Consider the following 24,724-nt stretch of genomic DNA (forward strand, 5'->3'; position numbering starts at 1 on the left):
ATGGATGGATGGATGGATGGATCAACATTAAACGTTTTCATTTAGATGTTAGTCTTAATCATGATCTCCGTGTTAAAGTTGTTGATACATGGTTTTAATCATCATGGTTTCAAACCATCTCAGCACTAAACCTCACACAACTTCCACAGGTCACCAGGAAAGATGCAGCAACTGAAAAAGACTAGAAAAATACAAATTAAGGTATTCCCCTTTTCAAACCAGGTTTCTAGGAAGTCTTTGAATGGAACATCTATGCCTGTATTTACCCAAAAATAGTTTACTGATGTTTATGTCAGGCTTTACCTAAGCCAAAGTTATTTTTATCAACTTTTCATCAATCCAATTCAAATTCGAACAGGGAAATGTACTTCAAACATTTCCTGACACACCAACTGAATACTTATCTTAAAAGTAAAAATAAGTACTTCTAATTATCTTCTCCTAATAGTGTGTGTATTTTCAGAATGTGAGTCTGTGTGCTAGTTAGCTTCTCAATGCGTCAGATGTGTCAGATCAGGACGGTCTCTTGCTCCCCCCCTCCTTCTATCTGTCCGTCCTGCTGGCTGTTGTCCCGTACCTCCAGATAGGCGTCATCAGTTCATCACAGAATGTTCATCAAGGCTTTGGGTAGGGCATGTGGTTTGCTGCTGGCTCTTTCGTTTGCACAGTACATCTCCAGATGCTGAAGTCACAACCATACGGCTAGCACTAGTCCCCCATCCCTTTCCCTCTGGGCCCAGAACTGTAGCCAAACGACAAACCTTTATCGTGTCTAGCTGTGCTGTGGTCTGAGGTGCTGTGATGTTGGTTGTTGTTCTTCTGGGTTGTTTGTCACCGGTCCTGCAGCTGGTAGGGGGAGTGAGATAGACCCGACTGACACATACGAGGCACTGTGTGGCACAAAACAGAACTCCAAAAAGCATTATTTGTTCTTTTTATCAATATTAAAACTTGGAAAAACTTCTACTCATTTTAGTAAACATCAGTAATTATAAAACAGCATTTATTTCCTTCCTGCTGGTTTAACTGTATAAAATCCATACAAATGTGTTGAAAAGGAAACCATTATTATTATTATTATTAAACGATTATTTTAAGGGTTGTGTTTTTGCAAATAGTGCAAGTCAATCAGAACAAAACAAAATGTATTTAGAGTAAAATTTAAAATCAAAATGATGTGAACACTTTATTTATTATTGCTACTATAGCCCTCCTGTTTAAGGCATGACAAAACTCATGACTCAATAAGCAGCATATTTAAATCTGTTTAGCCATTAACACTGTCCTGTGTTACACAGCAAAACCTGTGTAAAAGCAATAAAAAGTTCAATAAATCATTATTTTTATCAAATTTTTATTTTATTTTCATTCAAACACAAAACAAATAGTGATGTACAGCCACTGAACATACCGTTACATCAAGTCCCCCCCCCCACACACACACACACACACAAACATACTTAGAATGAAAAATAATAACTATATAAAAAAAATAAAAATAAAAAAGAATAGCAATAGAATTGAGAGACGGCGGCTAAAACAAACAGTTCAATATCAATTAATAATTTAGTTTTAAACAATTATATATATACATTATATAGCAACTCGAAATGCAAACAAAGTCTATAGTGCAGCTTTACTGAAAAACTCACTAAAACAAAAATATGTTGTTTATTACAAACATAAGCACTTTTAATTTGAAGTCTATTCATCCAATTTGTTACCCTTATATGGGAACATATCACATTATATCATTTATGTCAAAAACTGTACCTCTAAATCATTGCTGAACCTAAATTCTACATGCACAACTCCTGTTTTTTCTCTTACCTCTGGGTGTGTGTGTGTGTGTGTGTGTGTGTGTGTCGCTATGGCCTTGCTCCTCTGTAAGTCTAGTCTACAGTGAGGGGTTACCATTCACCTCACTGAGTGTCTCTGCTGCTCTCATTGTGGTTGTTAGATGTCATCAGGAATTGGTGCCTTTTTTGCAGTGAGATACAATACATTACCAGTTGGTCCTCACACAATGGTGTGTCTGGTGGGTGTCCTTCTCGCCCGAGTCCAATGTGTGGAGGTGCTGTAAACAACATCTCAAAGGGTGACAGGTTAAGTCGCTTTTTCATAACCCTCAGTACAATAGGCAGAGCTTTTGTCAAGGGTAGGCATGTTGCATTTTGAATGCAAACCACTATACTTGAGATTTTGGTTGGAATTCTCCATTTTGGAATTATTTCAGTGAGTAGGGCTTTGGCTACTACACTAGCTGTCTGTTTTGACATGACACATGCCTGACAGTATTCTCTATCAAAAATAAAAAATCATTATGAAACAACTGTTTTTCCCTCAATTGTTTTTCAGAGTGTCTATTTGCACCCCCTTTTTACACATGAGCTCTACTGCTTGTGCCGAGAGATGAGATGGCAGATGTCCAAATCAGATAGCATCAGAATCAGGTACAACAGAGAAGCTCACACGGTTCATGCCAGTGCTAGAGTCTCTGGGAGAAGAAATGTCAAAAAATGAAATCAGGGTTAAGAACAGTGCATCTGTTAGAGTGGCATTTGGCAATCTAGCAGAGTAGTAATATCTAAGGTACCTGGCCACAGAGAAATAGAGTTTTTCCTTCTGTTCCCACAAAATGTGTGACACAGGCTGTGGAACAGGACGTATTTAATGCTTCCTCAGCGACAGAATCGAGTTTAGCACCAATAAAAAAACGTTCTCCCGAAGGAGAAAAGAGCAGGTGCTCAAACCTTGAGAGATGTAGAAAAAACACACAAGGAGTTGGGCACTTCAAAAAAACAAAACAATATTGGTTGTCAGTCAAGCATGCAGCTACAACACGGTCAGTATCAGTCCAAATTTTATGTGAGGTTGTCAAACTGTCATGTATGTCTCTGAAGAACCGTTTTGAGCATTCTTCATCAGGCCCTGTAGTAACATGAGCTGTGCAGTGCAAGTTGTCAGGTTTCATACAGTCAGAGGCAGGGCTGATTACAGATGCCGCCTCAGTGAGGTCATTTTAGCCACACTGTAATTAACAAATGTGGGTATATCAGATGCATCATTACGAGAAATTCTCAATCCGTCAGGTGTTGAGGTTAAACAATGTTAAAAGTGCACATTAAATCACGACCAAGCAAAATAAGTAGACATAAATACGATACCAAAAAAGACTGAGCTGTCTTCAGTTTCCCATGTACATGAGAAAGGAACAGAGAAATGTTCTTTTACTGCTTGACCTGTAGCCCCAATTGACCAAATAGAACGACCACTAAGCTTCAGTGTCAAATCTTTAGCTCTAATAATTAAGTTTGTAGCACCAGAGTCAACTAAATAAGTGAGTGTAACCCCTTTAACTTTACACTCAAAGGTACGCATTTTCCTGTAGGCTTCAGAAGAGAACATACTATAAGTTGGTTTAACTTTTGAGATTCTTTTTCAGAACTGGTTGCAGTAGCCTACCTCATCAGTGTTTGGACTCAGTCAATCAGAGGGACAAGTGCTGTTCTCTGTCTGAGGTGGTTTTTGCTTTTTCTTCGGGCAGTTACATACCCAATGTCCAAAGTTCTTGCAGTACCAACACTGGTCTGGGTTGTAGGGTCATCATTTTGTCCACGGTACCCGCCTCGGCCTCCTCTGTCTTGACCACGTCCTTCGTGGCCGCGGCTTTTTCGGGTCCGCGCTCCATATGCTCCACCAGTAAGTCTGTAACATGCAGACAGATGCTTCAAACATGGTTTTCTCATGTACTCGTTGGTCTTTCCACCCAATGCAGGTGTGATGGATGCTGTCGGTCATGTTCGAGAGTTGAGTCTGGGATATGGACGGCGATGCACAAAACATGTGTCTTCTTCGTCCCTCCGTTTTTCCCAGCTTGTCTACCGGGCTTATAGAGAACTGGAAAGCTCAGAATATGGGCTTTGGTTAGGTTGTAGAACTGATGAGGAAGTTATTGGTGTATGTGTGTTTTTGCATTCTTTCCCTGCATCACTACCATCACCTTTTATCCATAGTTAAAACATTCCTTTTTTTCCCCTCTCTAGTAGCTTTAAATCCCCTGTCTTAATCATTGATTCTCCCATTAATTCAATTTCTACTTCTTCTAAATCCTGTTTTAACATTCTCAAATTGCCTGTACTTAGTGAACCATTGTCAGTGAACCAAAATTCTTGGACCAATACGGTAGACACTCAAGTCCATATTTCTTAATCATCTCTACAACTGGTCCTTTCAGGACTTGTGACTTTGAACCTTTGTCGGTTCAAACAAGGCCTGTATGCATTTGTCTCCAGACTTTGTGTACGCAATCTACATGTGGGAATGAGATAAACTCCCTTCCAGCATTGTGAGAGAAACAGAAAAATAAAGTATACGAATAATATAGAGAATCATGCTTAAATGGAATATTTGCCATTACATAGTCACAATAAAAGATAATGGAACAGTGACTAGAAATAGTAGTTGTAAGAGTCCATGGAATAGCAGGGCACCGCAGGGCACAGCAGAGCATTTCAGGACGTAGCAGGGCACGGCAGAGCATTTCAGGACGTTGAAATGCAGAGCAGTGCATTTCAGGACGTAGCGGGCACAGCAGAGCATTTCAGGACGTTGAAATGCAGAGCAGAGCATTTCAGGACGTTGAAATGCAGAGCAGAGCATTTCAGGACGTAGCAGGGCACTGCAGAGCGTAGCAGGGCGTAACAGGGCATAGCAGGGCGTGCAGCAGGACCACGATTCTGCTGATTTAGGTGCTACCCTAATCCAAGGAAACATGCTGGGGGAAAAAAAAAACATAAGGTCTCCGGGGAATAAGCTCCCCAGAGCTAGGTTAGTAACAAGCATTTCTATTTAAGATTTATACAAGTTGGGAATACAAAATGTACAACTGCTTAACTAGTAATGATAAAGATGTAGAGCACAGGGGAGACTGGGGGGGCCTTTGTTCTAGACATCCTACTACAAAAATACCTTTTTTTGTTCCAATTAATGTTCCTAACACTTGATTCATTCTGTGTTGTTGTTAGTTTTCTCCTGTTGGTCTCTTTCATACTTTTGCTCAACTTGCTCATCAGTGTTGAGCATGAACGCGCTAAAAGAGCCTGTTCATTAAACCTTTTCAGACTGAAGGCTTTCAAAATCTATAATTTTAATCTTGTTGCACACCATAATAAGACTTGTACCTAAGATAGAAAATATATAATCTTTCAGAACCTTGAAGGCTCCATAATTTCACACTCTGAAATGTACACAGTGAATACTTTTACTTTGAATACTTCAAGTTAGTGCTAAGTAAGTATGTAGCCTACTTTGACTGAAGTAGACTTTCTACTGTAGGATCTTTACTTGTAACAGAGTATTTCTACACTGTGGGAGCCTATTCTACTTTGACTTTAATCTTTAGTTTAGTTTGGTCACTTTTAATTTCACTTTTATTCTGCTCAACCTGAGGCATATTATTTTGATGATGAAGACATGAACATGTGTCTTGTTTGTTCTCTCTCATCTTCTCTTCAGAAACAACCGTTCAAACACAAGCTAGGAGCTACGATCACTTTTTGGCAAGTGGAAACGTGCATTTATGGATGTATTGCTTCTTAAAGAATGTATTTAAACTGGTTAAGTTCTTGTGGGCTATAATCTGTCAGATATAATTGAAATCCAGTATTGTTGAGTCAGAAACAACCTTTCAGTGTAAAGGTAGGGGCTGTGATCACTTTTTGTCAGAACAGCAGAAGCGCGTGTCCCTCCCTCCCGCTCCAGGTGACTGATGGACGGACAGGTGCTGCTGTCGGTTCACTTTCCTTCTTCAGTTGTCGGATGGAAAGTTGGAGATGTTTCCAATCAGCAGAAATCAGCTGGGACAGCCAACCAACACACAAACTGGGAGAACAACCACTTTTTTAGCTGCAGTCTTCATCACAGACTCCAGCTTCTTTTCAGTTAAATCCATCAGAACAGCTGATTCCCCCGCGACAGTGAAGCCAAACATTAAAAATACAATGATGATAAGAAAGTGGAGCAACAGGTTATTTTTAAGTGTGTAATCCAGATTGTGTTGTTGTGTACGTCCTGCAGATGTTTCACAGAAGTCAACTGATTGAAGACTTTTATTTTGAAAAAGACAGAAGTGATTTTCATATCAACAACTCTTAAATCTAATGAAGGCACACAAAAGAACTAGGGCTGCATAATGATGATTTTCATGGTTTATTAATGTGTGGATTATGTTCTGGATGAATGGATGAGTAGTTTGGTCTTTAAAATATAGATCAGAGTTTCCCAAAAAGTCCAAGATGACGTCATCAAATGTCTCGTTCTGTCCACATCTCAGAGATATTCAGTTTCCTGTCCCAGAGGAGAGAAGACACTAGAACATATTCACATTTAACAAGCTGACATCACACAAGTTGACCTGTTTTATTATCAAAAATCACTCAAACTGATGAATGGATTATCAAAATAGTTGGAGATTAATTTAATAGTTGACAACTAACCTATAAACTTTGCAGCTCTAGACTTTATGTACAGTGGGGCAAAAAAGTATTTAGTCAGCCACCAATTGTGCAAGTTCTCCCAATTAAAAAGATGAGAGAGGCCTGTAATTTTCATCATAGGTACACTTCAACTATGAGAGACAAAATGAGAAACAAAATCCAGAAAAATCACATTGTAGGATATTTAATGAATTTATTGGTAAATTCCTCGGTAAAATAAGTATTTGGTCACCTACAAACAAGCAAGATTTCTGGCTCTCACAGACCTGTAACTTCTTTAAGAGGCTCCTCTGTCCTCCACTCCTTACCTGTATTAATGGCACCTGTTTGAACTTGTTATCAGTATAAAAGACACCTGTCCACAACCTCAAACAGTCACACTCCAAACTCCACTATGGCCAAGACCAAAGAGCTGTCAAAGGACACCAGAAACAAAATTGTAGACCTGCACCAGGCTGGGAAGACTGAATCTGCAATAGGTAAGCAGCTTGGTGTGAAGAAATCAACTGTGGGAGCAATTGTAAGAAAATGGAAGACATACAAGACCACTGATAATCTCCCTCGATCCTGGGCTCCATGCAAGATCTCACCCCGTGGGGTCAAAATGATCACAAGAACGGTGAGCAAAAATCCCAGAACCACACGAGGGGACCTAGTGAATGACCTGCAGAGAGCTGGGACCAAAGTAACAAAGGCTACCATCAGTAACACACTATGCCGCCAGGGACTTAAATCCTGCAGTGCCAGACGTGTCCCCCCTGCTTAACCAGTACATGTCCAGGCCCGTCTGAGATTTGCTAGAGAGCATTTGGATGATCCAGAAGAGGTTTGGGAGAATGTCAGATGGTCAGATGAAACCAAAATAGAACTTTTTGGTAAAAACTCAACTCGTCGTGTTTGGAGGAGAAAGAATGCTGAGTTGCATCCAAAGAACACCATACCTACTGTGAAGCATGGGGGTGGAAACATCATGCTTTGGGCTGTTTTTCTGCAAAGGGACCAGGACGACTGATCCGTGTAAAGGAAAGAATGAATGGGGCCATGTATCGTGAGATTTTGAGTGAAAACCTCCTTCCATCAGCAAGGGCATTGAAGATGAAACGTGGCTGGGTCTTTCAGCATGACAATGATCCCAAACACACCGCCCAGGCAACGAAGGAGTGGCTTCGTAAGAAGCATTTCAAGGTCCTGGAGTGGCCTAGCCAGTCTCCAGATCTCAACCCCATAGAAAATCTTTGGAGGGAGTTGAAAGTCTGTGTTGCCCAGCGACAGCCCCAAAACATCACTGCTCTAGAGGAGATCTGCATGGAGGAATGGGCCAAAATACCAGCAACAGTGTGTGAAAACCATGTGAAGACTTACAGAAAACGTTTGACCTCTGTCATTGTCAACAAAGGGTATATAACAAAGTATTGAGATGAACTTTTGTTATTGACCAAATACTTATTTTCCACCATAATTTACCAATAAATTCATAAAAAATCCTACAATGTGATTTTTCCGGATTTTTTTTCTCATTTTGTCTCTCATAGTTGAAGTGTACCTATGATGAAAATTACAGGCCTCTCTCATCTTTTTAAGTGGGAGAACTTGCACAATTGGTGGTTGACTAAATACTTTTTTGCCCCACTGTATGTTTGTAAGGAAGGAAGAAAATAAGTATGTATGGAAGAAGGTAGGGAAGGAAAAGAAGAAAAGGGAAGGAAAGTAAGATGAAAGAAAGGAGGCAAGGATGGAAAGAAAAAGGAAGGAAGGAATAATGGAAAGAAAGGAAAGGAAGCATCAATAAGGAAAGGATGGGAAAAGATGAAAAGAAGACGGAAGAAAGGAAAGTACGTCAGGAAAGAGGAAGGAAAGAAATGCAGGGAAGGAAGGAAGGATGAAAGGAAGGAGGATTCAGTTTCCTGTCCCAGAGGAGAGAAGAAACTAGAAAATATTCACATTTAACCAGCTGACATCACACAAGTTGACCTGTTTTATCATCAAAAATGACTCAAACTGATGAATGGATTAACTAAATAGTTGATTACATTTATAAAAGACAACTAATTGTTTCATCTTTGCAGGTCTAGACTTTATGTACGTTTTAAAGTAAGAATGTAAGGAGGAAAGGACAGAAAAGGAAGAATGAATAAGGAGGGACAAAAAAAGGGAAGGAAGGAAAGAGGGCGTAAGAAAGGACGTACGTTAAGGAGGTAGGGAAAGAAGAAAATTGAGAGAAGGAAGCAAGGAAGGATGAAAGGAAGAAAGAGTCAGTTTCCTGTCCCAGAGGAGAGAAGATACTAGAAAATATTCACATTTAACCAGCTGACATCACACAAGTTTGACTTTCTTTCACACGATTTACTTTCAGTCTCAAACAGACTCATCCATTATCAAAATAGTTGGAAATGAATATAATAATTGATCAAATGGATCAAATGAAAATAATTGTTAGTTGGGGCCTTCCTGAGTATTCTAGAAACATCTGGTGGAGCATCACAGCTGTATGAAACCTGATTTGAATAATGAATCAGCGTCTTTTGATGAGGAAAACAAAGAGCTGATGAAGGTTGGACTCATTTTTATTCCTGCTGACTGAATCTTCAACAACGAGCTTCATGTTCTCATAAAATAAAATATATCAGTTCATTCATGTTGCAGTTTGAAAATATGAAATGTGTGTGTAATGTCTGCTCTGTTCTGAGTCTGATTTATTCACCGTGTTTATGATGTATAAAGATGAGTATTTACAGTTTCTGTCAGTGTTTAATCCTCATCAATCATCTTCTATCTGACGTTCATGTTGAGACGTTTTCTAACAACTAAAAGAGCTCTGTTTGGGGGGAAAAAGGAGGAGTCTGGGACATGTAGTAAATGACAGTGTCAGCAGGAGAGTGAAAGTGTGGTTGACTCTGGTGTGAATATGGTTTAACATCTTCCCTCGTTCCCTCCCTTTTATTTCCTTCCAGCTAGAATATAAAGTGCAGCTTCCAGCATGAAGCGTATCCCACAATCCACTGCAACATGAGGTCACACAGGTCGGACGCCGCCTGTGCTCTAGAGACCCGTCGACAAATGTGAGTACCGTATTTTCCGGACTATAAGTCGCACTTTTTTTCATACTTTGGCTGGTCCTGCGACTTATAGTCAGGTGCGACTTATATATCAAAATATTTATAATTTCACGTTTTTAAATGTTATTTCATGCTGAAAACATTACCATCTACAGCCGCCAGAGGCGCTCTAGGCTTGTGACGACTATATGCTGCTCCTAAAGATAACTAAATAAAAAATATGCAGCCGAAAACGGTAATCGACCAGCAGAAAGAACGTTTGGAGTGAGAGAGAAACTTGTGAGGGACTGGCGAAAAGGTGACTCTTACTGCAATGAAGAAAACAAAGAAAGCTAGTCGCGCGCTGAAAGCAAGATGGCCAGAGCTGGAGGAACGAGTCCACAGATGTAGATGCACGTCAACGCTGCAGTTACGTCTCTGTATAGTTTAATAACTGTTAATGTGTTACGTTAACATACCGGACACCTACCGTATTCAGCCCCTTGTTCTGTGTGCTATTGTGTAGTTTAATAACTTGCCTTTCCAGATTAAATGTCTGTTCTTGATCTTGGATTTTGTGAAATCAATTTCTAAATAAATGCGACTTATAGTCCAGTGCGACTTATAGTCCGGAAAATACGGTAGTTATTTAAATTCATTTTTAACGTGTTGATTTGCGAGCTGCAGTCAGGAGAAAGATGCTTTTATTGTTTTAATTTGGAGATTTTCTTCTCACCCAAGAGTGAGGGAGAGGTACATGTAAAGGTAAATGTTGGACAAAAACAAGCAGTGTAAAAAAAGTATTAAGGTAGTAAATATTAACAGCTAAATGTACTTTACTAAAGTATCAAAGTAATATGTGACACGGAGGCCACTTGGAGAGATAGCTGCTGCTGTACCAGTTCCTGATCTTTAGCTCATTAGATGGTCCGTTAGCTCCATCTAGTGGACAGATAGTAGAACTCCATCATCTGATGGGGGACTTCTCTGACTCTGAATGGGTTTGTGAACAGGTTGGACTGGTTCTGACGTCTCTCTGACTCTGAAGTTATGAACTGTGACGGCGTCTTCAGATCAGATGCACACAGACACCAGGACGGACACAGAAGAAAAGAGCAGCTTCGTGTTTCCTCGACACATGAAGGTGGAAAGAGTCTGTTTGTCGACCTGAAGTGAGTTCAACAGGTAAGAATCCTACCAGAGGAATCTAAATGTCTGATAATCAGGATCAATTTGATCACATTGTGCTCTGTCACTGTTTAACTGGAAAGTAGAAAGGTTTCTTTATGCTGATTGGCTGATTCAAAATATGTATTTGAAATATTATGTAGAATTTCTCTCTGAGTTGAAGAACAATGATTTTAGACAATATTTACATGTAAAGTTTTTTGTACGTCCTAAAAAAAAGCAACAGTTTGATTGTCTTCTGAGTTCATGTCATCAGTAAAAAATGCTGTGAGTGCCTTAACAGGTTTGACAGCTTGGGTCAACTTGGCTGATTTTTTTGTCTGTTTTTTAACTCTTAAAACTCTGTTATGTGCTCAAATACAGCCATCTTCCAACACTGAGACTGACCTGGCATTATTGAAGACCCTTTAGCACAGTCCATGTCTCAACTGTCCCAGACTGCACCAGTCTTTATAACTATTTTTCTAGGTGGACCAGAGCCAGCCAGGAGTTGAAGGGGACTCAGGGGCCCTCTGCCGTCAAGAGACCTAAAGGAAGAGAAAATGTGAACTACTAATTAGGGACGTAACACCGAATGGTGCCAGCACCCTTTTATTTTAGTAGAGATTATTATTTGTAAAGCTTGGGATGCTTGAAAAACTCATGAAAATTGGCACAGTCGTCACAACTGCCGGAAATTGCTGTAATGATTGGGTTTTGGGAGTGGCCAACGGGCTCCATAGCGCCCCCCCCCACACCCCCCCGAAAGCACACTTTGGGTTGTGACAAAGTTCCTATTATGTTCAAAATTTGATGGGATCACTGCTATCATCTCCTGTCATCCAGCAGGAGTCAGCCATCTTGGATTTTGTGCATTTATTTCCAACACATGTTGGAGGATATTAGAATGCACAAAAAGTCACTCAACTAATTATCATGAATAATTTGCTTCTACAGCGAACTATGGCTCAGTTTATTGAAGACTCCAGCCTCCAGGACTGGAAGGTGATTGGCTCCGGAGGTTTCGGACAAATCTACAAAGCCAGGCATCGTCAGTGGGCCTGTGACGTGGCTATTAAACTGCTTCGTTATGACGACGGGTGAGTGCTTACAAAGAGTTTTCTGTTTATAATTACATTAAGTTGTGTGAATCACTTATAATGCAAACAAACACACACAGGACCAATGAATCTTTGCTGCGTGAGATCAAGAGGATGCGAGAAGCAAGCAGCCCGCATGTTCTTCGTGTCCTAGGGGTCTTCAAGGGTGTACCGCCCAACTGTGGTTGGGCAACACAGCTTGGTGTGGTCATGGAGCTCATGGAGAGAGGATCACTGGCCTCCCTACAGGTAACCAGGGGTGGAAGAACCACTCATCTTTTACTTAGAGGTACTCTGTAAAAAAGTACTCTGCTTCAAGTAAAAGTTTTGAATTTAAGATTTCAAAAAAACATCAGAACAAAAGTATGATTGACTAAATTAAAATTTGAATCTTGTCATTCCAAAAGAAAATCAAATGTAAATGTCTGAATTTTGCTGTTTTTATGTTCAAATAGTTAATATTGAAGGAAAAGAAACGACCATAAATATAACAGATGATTCCAAACTTTGTAGTGTATACAAAGCAGAAGTTGTATTTATTGCTCACTAACTCCACTATTTGTCGATCTGTAACCAGATGTGTCAAAAGTATTCACATTCATTACTCAATTAGAAGTATAGCTGCTAGGGTTTAAAAAGACTTCTGTAGAAGTTGAACTATCAAGCTTTTTACTCAAGTAAAAGTGTAAAAGTACTGGTTTCAAAACTACTTAAAGTATAAAATTAAAAGTAATGTAAGGGAAAAAAAATATCAATATGCTTTTTCAAATTATACGGCGAGTTTTGGAAACAATTACCTCGTGGTACTTGGGTGCGCAGAGCTTGAAGCCCATTCAAAAGGAGTTGTTTCTGCATCCAAACATTTCTAAAAATTCTTCCAGGTACAACCAGGGTTGAGAAGGGTTGGCCGGTCTTCTTGGCTACCAACCTCCTCGCTGGTGCTTGGTCGGGACATTTTGCTCGAGCTCTCTTGAGTCTCTGCCACGGACATCTTCGTACTAATACTAGGCTAAATACGTCTGCTATTTCCTTGCTGAAGTGTGACGTGATTTGTGTCAGGTGCAGATGCGATGGATCGCGTACAAACCAATAGGGTGTCGGAATGGTATATGTTTATACTTCTCATCCAAGCACAATCAAATTCACTCTATCCAGATGGCGCAATTTATCTGGATAGGTTTTTGGGTTTTTTTGGTGGTTTTTTGAACAATGACAAGCCAAACTGAAATGTAAGGAGTAGAAAGTACAGATAATTGCATGAAAAGTAAGGAGTAGAAGTAAGAAGTCTGCGGTAAAATAATTACTCCAGTAAAGTATAGATAGCCAAAATTTCTACTTAAGTAAGGTAACGAAGTATTTGTACTTTACTTAAGTACTTGACACCTCTGTCTGTAACTTTGAAAACAATGTTACAGAAAGCCTTGGATGGACCTCCACTCTGGCCGCTGGTCTTCAGACTGGCTCACCAAGTGGCTCTGGGTATTAACCTCCTCCACAGTCTGCCCCGTCCCGTTCTCCACCTGGACCTGAAGCCCCCCAACGTGCTGCTGGACGACTCTCTCAATGCCAAGGTGAGTCCCAGGCTTTCAGGGGAGGTCAGGCCTCATGCTTACTTTATATTGTTATAATAGTTTGCACATTTTATGGAGACTAAATAAAGGCTGAAAGTCATGTAAACTACAGACATGGTTTTCCCTAAATGTTGCAACTTGATAATAAGCAGAAACGACTCTAGATAAAAAGGAAGCAAAAGGGTTTTACTGTTTTAAAAGAGCCAAACTCCAGGTCTTAACATTGTACAGTATGAAGTATTATTAATAGGAGTAAAACTGATCTTTGACTGAAAAAGACAACTTGTTCAATTAATAACTTCAGATTAGCACTGATTTCAGGAATACATTTGATTTCCGATTCGATTAAATATCAAGTTGGGGTATTTAAGGGACACTAATAATTTAGTTAAGAGGGTGTGCTGTAGAGATGGTACGTGTCATGTCGATAAAAGTGACTTATTCCTTTTAGTTAGCATGTCAGGCTTATATTCGTATTTGTATCCATACAGTCACAGGCGATATAAGTCAAGACCTGCCAGAGATGTTCACAAGTCATTTTTTGCAAGTTCAAGTCAAGTCTTAAGTCTCTGGCCATCTGATCTGTCCCTAACACTGTATTGTTAAATCTTATGAATTCAAAGCATGTCCTGTAGCATCCATCCAGACAGGACAGTATCAAAATCAGTTGTAGGATAACTTTATGGGGTCTACTTAACACATCCCTCTAGCCCTCTGACCTGGTGAAATATTAACCTAAGTCTGTCACATCATATGGATACAACTGTAAAGATACAATTTGCCTGTTCCCAGCATTAGCACAACACTGCGATGGTTAGCTTGTTACCTGTGATGATATATGCTAAATGTAACGTCTCTTTCACTCAAAAAAATGTCTAACGTCGAAGTGGAAAATCAAGAGAATAGTGGCAGCACCACACCAGTTACAGAACAACATGCATCTCAGTGTCAGGCCAAATTACGCACAATAAGTAGTTTGAACTCACTGATGTAATGCCATTTATTTTCTAAGTGTTAGTACGCTCAGTGAAACTGAGTCCAGCACGAGGGAGACCCGACTCAGAGGAGGAGAGGTTAGTGAGGCCAGCGTCTCCACGGCAGCTGATCTGCTGCACCACGCATGGATGAAATAATGAAATAGTAAATAGGACTACAGTAACAGAAATATGTGCAGAATTAAGACAGTCAAGACGGCCCAGTGTTTGGTGGACCGGGTACAACTTGTTCACTTAATAGCCTACAAATCATCCACAGGATCAATTACGCATCACATGAGTTTGCCCCCCCGACACAGCGTGTGTTCCTGGGGAGATGGATCCGTGCGTCCCGCCTCCTGTGAGCCATGGATGTCTGAGCCTCAGCGACTACTAACTATAAAGATACTATTTGCCTGTTCCCAGTATTAGCACAACACTTTGCGATGGTTAGCTTGTTACCTGTGACGATATATGATAAATGTAACGTCTCTTTCACATTAGTGTGTGAGTGAGTGACCTATTTGGATGTGTTTTGAGATGCCTGATGAATTTTGATGTTGTTCATCCGGCATCATTTATCTTGGTGCCACACACCTTGCATGTAGCTGTTGGCTTACTGCAACTGTTTACCAAGTTATTGAAAGCAAAACTAATGACAAAAGGCACAACTCCAGGAGGATTTGGTGTCGCCATCGGCAATGCATTTTTTGATATGTGAGTGCGCACACATAGGCGCATGCGTTACGTTGCACATTATGGCGAAGGGCTGGGGACATACAGCTCGTCATACGTTTCCCTGTATATGCGCCAATAAAAGAAAATAGAAATACATGAATAAAATTAGATTTAAAAAGCAATAATTGCATGAAAACAGGTTGTTGACAAGTCTCGAAGCTCGAGTCCGAGTCAAGTCTGAAGTCTTTTGGGTCGAGTCCGAGTCAAGTCGGAAGTCAGCTGTTTGTGCGACTTAAGTGTGACTCAAGTCCGAGTCTCAGACTCGAGTCCCCATCACTGAGACCTGCATGTGTCTTCTCTGTCTTTATAGTTTGTTAATCCAAAATGCAACCAGATATCTGCCTTTAGGTTAAAGCTCCCTGCAAAAGGCAAATATTAAGAGATTGTTCTCTGGATTTTATGAATTGATATCAGATAATTCAAATGGAATTCGATAACAACCAATTTATTTTATTTTATTATTTTTTTACAATTGTGTGTATTCTCACAGCAGTAATATCAAAAACTAAATTTTGCGTCATGTCCAAAAGTAACAATTTGACGATGTGTCAAGTAAATACAATTTTCCTCTTTGTTTTCCTCTTAAGATAATTTAAACCATCACATTCCTCATTTTCTGACAGTGTTGCTTATCAAAATAGTTGCCAATTAATACAATAGAGTAAATTCATTAAATATTGGACTAAATGTTTCAACTATACTGTATGAATTGCAAAACATATTTCATAAGCTCTTTGTATACTTTGTGTGCAAAATTCTTGATTTCTAAAGTAACTAAACAATAAATGCAGTGGAATAGAAGTAGAAAGTAGCATAAAAAGAAAATACTCAAACAATGAATCCCTTTTCTGCCACCTTCCTCTCTTTACTATTTCTTTCTCCAGCTTACAGATTTTGGCCTTTCCCGGATTTCCTACAGCGTCACACAGGTTTCCAAGGACGATAAAGAGGGAGGAGGGACGACCAACTACATGCCCCCGGAGGCGTTTGGCTTAACATACAAACCTAAACGAACCTCTGATATCTACAGGTACAAGAGGCCCGAACCAGCACATGGATAAGAGTTTTATTTATCATATAATAAATAATAACTGGAGACGAGATCACTCGGAGGTTCAGTCTTGACAGGAAGTCAAAATATCAGTGACATAGTCCTTTACAGGTGAGGGAATTAGTAAGAGTATTATAGTATATATACTCAGGTGACTTCAGGCACTGATTTTATTGTTGTCATTGATTGTGTTCATTCTCACAAAAGCATCAATTTACAAATGACAATAAACCCTATCCATCAAACATTCAGGGTGTGATTGTTATGACATGGATATTAATCCTGACATGTAACTCTCTCTTTCAGTTATGGGATACTCATTTGGTCCATTGTCACAGGGAAACAACCATATGAAAGTAAGTGACTGTCTTTAGCCTCTCTTACTATCAATGCTCAAATCATATTTTGAGGCGTCACATCTTCAAAAAGCTAAGGGCCACCACCCCGACCTCCCCCGTAGTGGATTTGTCTGCTCTTATACTAGGTGCTTTGGTCATAGGTACTACAGACAGTAGAGGCTCACTTTAGAGTTCCACTCTGGTTGTGTCCAATGGCCAGAACTTACAATAGACAGGTTTCAGCGCTAAACTCAAGGCCACTCTGACACCCTTTTTAATTCTTCCTCCAATGTAGATGCAGAGCCCACCAGAGTGGAGCTCCTCATCCCACTGGGACAGCGTCCACTGCTGGACGATATCAAGGGCGATGCTCTGGGGTTGGCAGAATTGACAGGACTGATGAAGAGATGCTGGGACAATAAACCCAAACAAAGGCCTCGAGCCCTTGGTGAGGAACTCCTTCATTCATCTCTGAATTTACACAGAACAATAGCTTGTGATGCCTGGCTCCAACATTACATCTTTACTTTATGTTTGGTATAACAGAGTGTACAACTGAGACAGAACAACTATATAAGATGCACAAAGATGCAATTTTTGATGCTGTCCATGAAGTGCTTAAGAAACTGGTGAGGAACAAATCTCTTCATAAACACTCAGTCCTGCTGAGAGAAATTTTGACAACATGCAGCAAATTACTGTTTTTATCATTGTGTGTAACTTTCTCTTCCCATTTCCAGGCCCAAAAGACAAAAGAAAAAGTGATGACAGAGCAGGTTCAGAGTGATCAAATCACTGAAGCTTCAGGTCTGTATTTACTGTATATACTACTGTTGCCTGGGTCCAGACCTTTGGATCCCACCACTCCTCCAAGTTAACTGATTCATCTGACATAACAACATGAAATGGCCTTTTTTGGTTAAAAAAAAGAATTGAGCCAATGTCTAATGGTCAGCTAATCAGCACCATGGGTGGGACTAACTCAGGGTTTTCTTAATTCCACCGTGGGTGGACTCTCAGGCTTTTAAACTTCATAGAAGTATAAAGAATAGTTTAGGAACAACTAAGAACAAAGAATAATGAGGAGGATCTCCAGGGTCTTGGAAAATGAAATTTCTTTATTTCATATTTAATTTTACGTTAAAACAGGAATTAACAAATTGGTTTTTAAAATCATTAATTAATCCATTATTTAATAGCCGGAGATGTTGAGCTCTATAACGTTCTGATGAAAAACAGTAACAGGGAAATATAAAATACATAAACATTTGACTTGTCCTGTTTGTGAAAGTTGTGATTTGGAATTTTGTTTTGCCATCTAAGCTGACACTGTCCTTTCAAAAACAATGGATAGAAGGAGCGGGACGATTTTTAGAAATTGATTCTTTTTCCCTAGAATCGATATTCTTTATTATTATTTTAACTAATGATTGACCTAAATATTTTGCGTTCATACAGTACCGGCAACTAAATCATATCTGTTTCCAGCAAAACAAAGAGAAAGCAGAAAATGTGCTTCTTTAAAAATAAAAATAAATAAATGTCAGACTGACTGACTGACATGTGATGTGCATTCTTCTTAGAAAACGATTAGTTGTTAGAAATGTTTCATGATGTCTCTAGAAGTGTATTATTCAACTTTTGTTTTCGTTAAAGAAGGAAAAGAAAATCCCAACACTCAATACTATCAGATCCCAATACTTGTAGAATCGTAATGAATGAAAATCGCAATACAAATCGAATCGGCACCCATGTATCGTGAAAGAATCAAATCAGGACAAAAGCATATCGTCGCAGCCCTAACAGACATACAGTATCATTAGCAGAATGATAGGATTTTGTAACCAGCGGTGGAAGAAATACTCAGATCCTTTACTTAAGTAAAAGTACTAATATCACACTGTTAAAATACTCTGTTACTCTGTTGTTAGTAAAAGTCCTGCATTGAAAATGTACTACATGTGTTTTGTGTGCAAAAATCTTAATCTGTAAAGTAACTAGTAACTGAAAGCTGTCAGATGAATGTAGTGGCATAAAATGTACAATATTTCTCTCTGAAATGTTGCGGAGTAGAAGTAGAAAGTAGCATGAAAAGAAAAGACTCAAGTAAAGTACAAGTACCTCAACATTTGTACTTCAGTAAAGTACTTGAGTAAATGTACTTAGTTTCATTCCACCATGTGAGAGCATGCAGGACTGAACGTTTCTGTTCATTGTCATTTTCTCAGGTGATTGTGAAGAGGAGGAGAGCAGTCAGCAGCCCCAGCACGTAGCCTCTGCACTGGTCAACAGCTCTCCCAAGATGCCTTGGGGCAAGGTTCCGAACGTCGCCCGGCCCAAGTGCTTTGACGTCACTCTGCAGCGCAAAGACAACAAGGGCTTTGGCTTTGTCATCCTCACGCCAAAGAACAAGCCCCCACCTGGAGGTCAGAAATAAAGAAAAACACATCTTACATACAACTTAAAAAAAAAAATCACGTTATATCAAATACATATAAATCAGGGGTGTCAAACTCAACTTCCCTAAGGGCCGCACTGGAAAATGAGAATCACATCAAGAGCCAGATGTGTAGTTAATTGACATGCTTTTATTTTTGAAAAAGTCAAATGTCTTTGACTGTATTATTGCACGTCTTATAAAGTCCTCTCACTTACAGTTTCTCGACATAAAGCCCTAAAAAAGTTATTTAGCCATCGTAGAAAAAAACACCCAAAAAGTGGAAAGAAACTTGGAAGAAAGAGCCAAAAGCGTTGGCAGAAGTGACAAAAACTTCAGAAAAGGCGACAAAAAAAAGCATTGCATTGGTGACTGCAACACAGGATATTAAACCTGTTTCTTTGAACCTATAATAGTTTGCCCTCTGTCACTAACAGACAAGTTCGCAAACTCTAACTTGAAGCACTAAAATTGATTTAAAAAAAAAAAAAAAAATATATATATATATATATGTTTTTTATTATTATAATTTTGAGCCCCCCTAAAAAGGGTCTAAAATGGCCACTGGTTGGTAGAGAAAGTCTCAGTCCTGTGAAGCTGATTTCCAGAATGAATATTTTAGGAGATAATGGGAATGTTAAAGCACTTTTGAAGTAAGCAAAGCAAGCAAGTACAGTTTATTTATATAGCACCTTTCACAGACACCAGTCACAAAGTGCTTCACAGTCAAAGAATACACCAAAAATAAAATCCAATGTAGCATATATATATATATATATTAGGGCTGTCAAACGATTCATTTTTTTAATCGCGATTAATCGCATATTTTATTGCAATGATTAAAATTCTATTATTTTGCATTTCAAACAGTTTTTAAGTACATATTAACAATTGAAAGCAATTTTTACCAGTTTATCTTGATTGGGAATCAAATGAATTAAAAGAAAGTTATTTTTTGAACTTGATTTTAAGATTTGTAATTATTTATTTACTGTAAACAAAAGAAAAATGTGTGAATCTGTCATTATTGCACAATTCCTCCAAGTACCTAACTAAAACACTAAAAATCCCTATCCTTACTAGAGTCAATATAGTGTTTAGTAACTCCTAAATAATGTTGATTACTCACTGACGTCCAGTGATCACCGGTTAATGAGACAGCGTTTGCAGCACCTTGCAGCTGTTCCAGTGTGGCTGTTTTCTCCGTGTCATACAGGCTGTGTATCCGTGAAACTACTGTCGCCCTCGACGGCAATAAGACAGGTCAGTACATGCCAACTGTAGTACGTCTTTAAGACCCGAGTCCTCTACGATGCTGACAGGTCTGCAGTTAGTTGCCACCCGTTTCGCAAGAGCTGTAGTAATTTTTTGGGATTTGGTTTCAGCCACAGGTCGGCAAGTAGCACTCTCCAAAATAGTGCTTTGCCTGAGTGGGTAGCATGCTAGCAGGTAGCATCACGTTAACTGTACTACTATGCTTAGTTCATAGGTGGTAGCTCCAGCTTGACGTGCTTCGGTGATATTTTAATTCGGCTTTACACAATGTGCATATGGTTTTCGACTTGTCTACGAGCCGTCCGGGAGTTTTGGAAAATAAAAAGCGCCATTCAGGATTTCATTGCTGCTGTCTTTCTCCATCATGCTGCAGCCTGCAGCAGCAGGATGTGTTACGAGGAAGTGGCAGCTTGATGATAAGTAACGGTGCTGCAAAGGGTCAAAATAGAAGCTAATAGTTAGGCACAACGCAAAGCCGAGTGAAGTGTAAAATAAATACATTTTTTGAGATAGTTGGAAGAAAAGATCAGTAGAAAACTTTAACACTTTAAAATGTAACTGCCTTTTCTAGAATTACCTTAGCACCCCCAAGAAATTATTAGTGGTTTATTTATAAAAAATATTTTCCTTAATGTGTAAATAGTGTAATTTATTTTTGAAAAAATGAATAAATACATGAATAAAACAAACCGATTCTTTTTAGACTAAAAATCATAAAGCCAACACAGGTGATACTATTCAGCCAATGGGGCAGCACACATTAAACTTTTGACCTTACTTCTGCAGTAACGCATTTACACAGAAGAAGAAGAACACGATATTTGGTAGCCGTTAGGATTAGTGAAGTGAGTGTAACTTTAGTAATGGTGCAGCTAACCTGCCTGAACTTCACTTCAAACTACAGGATAACAAGTTACCAAACTGAGAGTTGAACACGACTGTTAGCTGTAAAAATGATACTTGTGCCAAAACTTTAAAAGTCCATTAGTCTCCAAACATCAGTCAGCTGGACATTAAAGTTAGTTTTTCTCTCCTCTGCTGACTGCATGTTTCTCCCTCCAACGTGCTCTACATGTCCTCTCTGACTTCCTCCTTTCTTTTCTACTCCCCAACAAAGTCATCTGATTGGCTAGGAGTGGAGCTATACAGAAAATAATTCACTTAGATTACTCCACTGAAAATACATCACACTTCACTTCCAAACAAAGGGTTATGGGAAAAGTATTTTTTTACTGTATTTACCCAGTTATGAACTGAAACAACATTTATTCATGTAGTTAACTGTATAAAATAAAGACTTTATTTATATTTATTTAACAGTATTTGTGATTTTTAGATTTTCTTGCCTGAAGTATGAAGATAAATTTCTCTTATGAGATAAGTTTCTGTTTTTGTGGCTGGAAAGATGTTAGAATTTAATTAATTAATTTAAAATCCACAAACAGAACAAACTGAACACGTTGATCCAACAGAACTAATAAATACATAAATACATGAATCAACAGTCGAGCCAACAGAAAGCTAACTTTGTTTCTTTATTTTTTATTCACACATAAGTTGTTGTGTTCAAGTAACCTTCAGTTTTCTTCTCTGGATGGTTTTAATAAATAAGCGTTGAAAAAACTCACAGTTCATAAACACAACGCGGCATAATTAATGTCACAAAGATGTTTAAAAGGTGAATAAAGTGAGTTGAGGTAGATTTATCTTCCAGTTCCTCCCTGATGGAGACCTGGTATCAGATATACGACACAGACACAAACATACCATAAATACTCATTTTTCATACATAAACTGGTATTTCTATAAAGTGAACATCAGCTAATATCAGTTTTAGAAAGCAGATGGTTCAGAGCTGCTTTGTGCTGCAGTAGAAGAAGATGGGACAGTTTTATTAGTGAGACTTTATTCAGTTGATGTTTCTAGATTTGGATCATCAGCTGTCATCATCGGGTCAACACGAGGACAAGAAGCTGAACATTGTTGACATGTTGACTCTCATGTTCACTAACTGTTCATGTTGTTAGAACTGGATTGTTAAACATCACTCACAGCTGAATATGAAATGAACGTTTGAATGATTTTCTTTCAGTTATTGTCAGTAAAGTTGTTAATAAATCATCAGATGATAACCTGCAGCTGTATTGTGTCTTGTTCTCTCCATCAGATGTCTGTGAACTGGAACTGGACACAAACACAGTACACAGAGGACTCAAACTGTCTCACAACAACAGGAAGGTGACACGTGTGGAGGAGGATCAGTCATATCCTGATCATCCAGACAGATTTGACCACTGGACTCAGCTGCTGTGTAGAAATGGTCTGACTGGTCGCTGTTACTGGGAGGTCGAGAGGAGAGGAAAGGTTAATATAGCAGTGAGTTACAGAGGAATCAGAAGGAAAGGAGACAGTGGTGACGGTGCGTTTGGATATAATGATCAGTCCTGGAGTCTGTTTTGCTCTGATGAACGTGGTTACTACGTCTGTCACAATAAGAAACACACATCCATCACCTCCTCCTCTGTCTCTAACAGAGTAGCAGTGTATGTGGACGTTCCTGCTGGCTCTCTGTCCTTCTACACATTCTCCTCTGACTCACTGCTCCACCTTCACACCTTCAACACCACATTCACTCAACCTCTTTATCCTGGGTTTGGGGTTGGGCCTGCTGGTTCCTCAGTGTCTCTGTGTCCTCTGCAGGACTGAGAGTCTCTCCTGTGGACAGAAACACTGACTGAAGATCAGCTGCTGAAATCAAAGTTCAGTCTGTTCACCATCACACACACTCTGCACTGTGAAGCAGATCTGAGACTCAAACATAAAAACATTCATCTGATTTCATCTCTGGGATTATCAACATTTGAACTGTTGGACTAAAAACACTTCATGATATGTAACATCTAAAAAATAATGAATTGGTTACTATTATGTCCTTTTATATTTTGAATCATATTGTAATATATTTAAAATTTGGAAAACGAATGTTTCTATAACAATCATCATATAGTCTAATGTTTCTAAATGCTTTTAATAAAATCTATACGTTTCATCTTGAGGGAGATCATTTGTTCATTTGATCATATCATGATTTCATTCATCAGTTGACTCTCTTTACTCAGATTGATAACCCCCCCCCTCCCCCAATAATCTAAAACTATGGAACTCAGTGCAGCTACTCCAAAAACCTATTATATTTCCTTTACATACATAAAGCACCATAAATTAATGCAGAAAAGGCACAAATTGTTGCAGAAAAATAAACCAGAATGCAGAAAATGAAGTGTTTGATGTTCAAAATTCTCAACATTCATTCTGTGTTGTTGTTAGTTTTCTCCTGTTGGTCTCTTTCATACTTTTGCTCAACTTGCTCATCAGTGTTGAGCATGAACGCGCTAAAAGAGCCTGTTCATTAAACCTTTTCAGACTGAAGGCTTTCAAAATCTATCATTTTAATCTGGTTGCACACCATAATAAGACTTGTGCCTAAGATAGAAAATATATAATCTTTCAGAACCTTGAAGGCTCCATAATTTCATACTCTGAAATGTACAAAGTTAGTGCTTTTACTTTGAATACTTCAAGTTAGTGCTAAGTAAGTATGTAGCCTACTTTGACTGAAGTAGACTTTCTACTGCAGGATCTTTACTTGTAACAGAGTATTTCTACACTGTGGTAGCCTATTCTACTTTGACTTTAATCTTTAGTTTAGTTTGGTCACTTTTTATTTCACTTTTATTCTGCTCAACCTGATTCAGATTATTCTGATGATTAAGACATGAACATGTGTCTTGTTTGCTCGCTCTCATCTTCTCTTCTCAATCAAACTAAATTAAAACCAAGTGGAGCTGATATTAACTCCAACACTTTGTAGATACTAAACCGGGTCTGAACCACTGGAATAATGAGCAAAAACTCTCCAACTTGTTGAAAACAAGAAAGCTCTTAAGCTGTTTTCATGTTTAGCTGTGTTGAAATGAATATGCGATAGCTCTGCTTTTATGTTAGTATTTCTGTTTTTTATTTTAGTTTTGTCACTTTTTATTCCAGTTTGATTTGGTCTCAACCTGAGGCAGATTATTGGGATGAATAATACATGAACATGTAGAAACAGTTGATATAACCCAAGAGTGTATGGCTGCAGCCTGGAGACCTCTCGTCTCATGCATGGTCGTGTCCAGCGGTAAATTCAGGAGGGTCAAAAATACTAAATTGTGAATTGAGCATGTTGCAACAATTGAAAGCCATTTAAACTCTTAAATTAACGATAGCCATACATAGCCTATGGTTGGCAGATTTGTGGACGTTAATGTATCCCTGATGTAAACATATTGTTTATTTGATGAAACCTGCAATTTACAATTTTTTTTTTAAATCAATGTTTTATTTGCAAATTCATAACAATACAAAAAAGGACAAGCATAACGTAAAAACGTATTCCAGCTGAACACCCACATGTACCGTTAAGCCTACTAAAAATAATACACATTTACAATTACAATATGAGACCTTACAAGGTAGGCTACAATAAAAAAAGGTTTTCA

The 24,724-nt window shown here is 38.8% G+C and overlaps 1 protein-coding gene across 1 annotated transcript in view; it reads left to right on the forward strand.

Moving 5' to 3' along the window:
* Positions 1-24,724, forward strand: part of LOC116057179 (NLR family CARD domain-containing protein 3-like) — a 158,861-nt gene that overhangs the window by 55,068 nt on the left and 79,069 nt on the right. The gene's annotated exons all lie outside the window — the stretch shown is intronic.

Source organism: Sander lucioperca, chromosome 5 (assembly GCF_008315115.2).
Source record: "Sander lucioperca isolate FBNREF2018 chromosome 5, SLUC_FBN_1.2, whole genome shotgun sequence".
Taxonomy (NCBI): domain Eukaryota; kingdom Metazoa; phylum Chordata; class Actinopteri; order Perciformes; family Percidae; genus Sander; species Sander lucioperca.